General features: G+C 40.7%; 1 non-coding gene across 1 annotated transcript; it reads right to left on the bottom strand.

Annotated features, from left to right (window-relative positions):
* LOC148581851 (small nucleolar RNA R71) lies at positions 1 to 108 on the bottom strand. Its single transcript, XR_015894042.1, has one exon. It is a non-coding gene; the product is annotated as a small nucleolar RNA R71 (small nucleolar RNA).
* Positions 109 to 442: the final 334 nt, after the last annotated feature.

Raw genomic sequence — 442 nt, forward strand, 5'->3', positions numbered from 1 at the left:
AAGCTTAGAGTGGATGTTCAAACCTTCAGACAGAAAGAAGGTGAATCCCTCTATGAAGCTTGAGGGAGATACAAGGAATTGACCAAAAAGTGTCCTTCTGACATGCTTTCAGAATGGACCATCCTGGATATATTCTATGATGGTCTGTCTGAATTAGCTAAGATGTCATTAGATACTTCTGCAGGTGGATCCATTCACCTAAAGAAAATGCCTACAGAAGCTCAAGAACTCATTGACATGGTTGCTAATAACCAGTTCATGTACACTTCTGAGAGGAATCCTGTGAGTAATGGGACACCTCAGAAGAAGGGAGTTCTTGAAATTGATACTCTGAATGCCATATTGGCTCAGAACAAAATATTGACCCAGCAAGTCAATATGATTTCTCAGAGTCTGAATGAAATGCAAGCTGCATCCAACAGTACTCAAGAGGCATCTTCTG

Source organism: Arachis ipaensis, chromosome B10 (genome assembly GCF_059453495.1).
Source record: "Arachis ipaensis isolate K30076 ecotype BB chromosome B10, ASM5945349v1, whole genome shotgun sequence".
Taxonomy (NCBI): Eukaryota; Viridiplantae; Streptophyta; class Magnoliopsida; order Fabales; family Fabaceae; genus Arachis; species Arachis ipaensis.